Genomic DNA, 1,706 nt, shown 5'->3' with positions numbered 1-1,706 from the left:
TGAGCATCGGGATGGTGCTGTTGGTATATTGACAGCAGGTATCCAGACTGCAGGGTTTTCATAAGAGAAAGAATAAACAAAATAACAGTGCTATGGTTTCAATTAATATCTTTACGGATGCACCAATCTGTGTAGTTATAATGCATACATATGGATAGTGGTTCAAAAGGACATTTAATAAATATAAGTATGTACATAAACATACAATGAATGTTTACAAAAGTAAAATTGTATCAGCTGTGAACTTTCAGAACCCTAGGGTGGAAAAACAATTGCATGATATAAACAAATTTAAAAGTCACTGTTGCTTGTTCTAATGAATAACACTGGGCCAGATTGAAACAAGATAGTTTAGTACCTATGACTCCTTTTGGCGTGGGGGCATAGTCCACAAAAACTGGGACACCGCTGGAGGAAATTGTCCTGTGAATATAAGTGGAGGATGGAAACACTTCAATTACAAGTGGTATGTCCTAACCAGTATTCCAATGTGTCTGTATTGAAGCCTCATCCACTGTTTCCGGAGGTCAGTTCCAATGTATATAGATAGTCCTCCATCGGTGCCCCAGTTTTTGTATGCATTATAACTAAACGGATTGGTGCATCCGTAAAGATATTAACTGAAACCATAGCACTGCTATTTTGTTTATCCTTTCTCTTGTGTTGTTTACTGGAGGTGACGTCTCCAGCTCTTAGTAGCTGCTTTTAGAACAATGACCCATACTAGCGTCTGAATCTCCCTTGATTGGGTATTCCTTCTTTGCTATTACATATAGTTCCTATTTAGGGAGCATGAGTTGTTTTTCTAATTTTAACAAGAGACTCAGTAGAAGGCAAACTTACTTTTCTAAATGGGATTGTCCAGGGGAAATAAACCCAGATTTTACCTGAGAATCATCTGAGAGAAGACTTTTATAAGCTAGAAGGGTTAATGAAATCTTAAACTAAACACTGGCTTGACAGTGTAAATCTACAAAAGTATGTAGACAGAAAAATGATCCATAGGGGTCTACAATTATTAAAACCCTCAATTTTTCAAGATAAAGTTGAAATCCAGGACAGATGGGACAAAATACTGGATAAATGTTCTTTAACACTAATGGAATTAGTAATCGAGTATAGAATGGAGAAAGTTAAAACCATAGAAACAGAAATTGAAACATTAAAAGTTAAACTAGAACCACAACACCAAGATCATGAATTTAAAGTAATGCATATAGTGGTCACAGAAAGATTAGCGACTGCTGAGGAAATGCTTTTCAATAATAAATGTAAAAAATTCCAGCGAGATTTGGAATATTATAGACAGGGTAACATTAGGACGTTTAAACAAAGGAATAAAATACAGAAAAATATGAGTAGATATCACTACACAGAATCCAACACAGCCAGAAGCAGAATGGACTGTAGTGTGATTGGGGATAATCACATCTCCAGAGACACACTAGAGGCAGAGGGTACCCTCTGATGACCGAACATCCATTGCCCTTTGGCAAGATCCCCAGAAAATAAGGACAAAAACCCCTCAAATAAAGAGAGGCTAAATAAAAGGGATTTAGGTGCAAAACCCAAAGAGAAAATTTATACAGAAACTCCATCAACATACCGGGGGGATTTCTTAGAACGCAAAAGAAGAATTCTAGACAGGGACCGCCAAACAGGGTGTCAGATCCCGAACTGTATCCCTGTTTAAAGATAAACTACAC

At 37.0% G+C, this 1,706-nt stretch overlaps 1 pseudogene; it reads left to right on the top strand.

Annotated features, from left to right (window-relative positions):
* The first annotated feature begins 792 nt into the window (after positions 1-792).
* On the top strand, positions 793-1,468 carry LOC148532137 (uncharacterized; annotated as a pseudogene).
* Positions 1,469-1,706: the final 238 nt, after the last annotated feature.

The sequence above is a fragment of the Taudactylus pleione genome, unplaced genomic scaffold (assembly GCF_031769625.1).
Source record: "Taudactylus pleione unplaced genomic scaffold, aTauple2 ptg000083l, whole genome shotgun sequence".
Classification (NCBI taxonomy): Eukaryota; Metazoa; Chordata; class Amphibia; order Anura; family Myobatrachidae; genus Taudactylus; species Taudactylus pleione.
The sequence above is the reverse complement of the archived record's forward strand: the minus strand, read 5'-3'. Positions and strand labels throughout refer to the sequence as shown.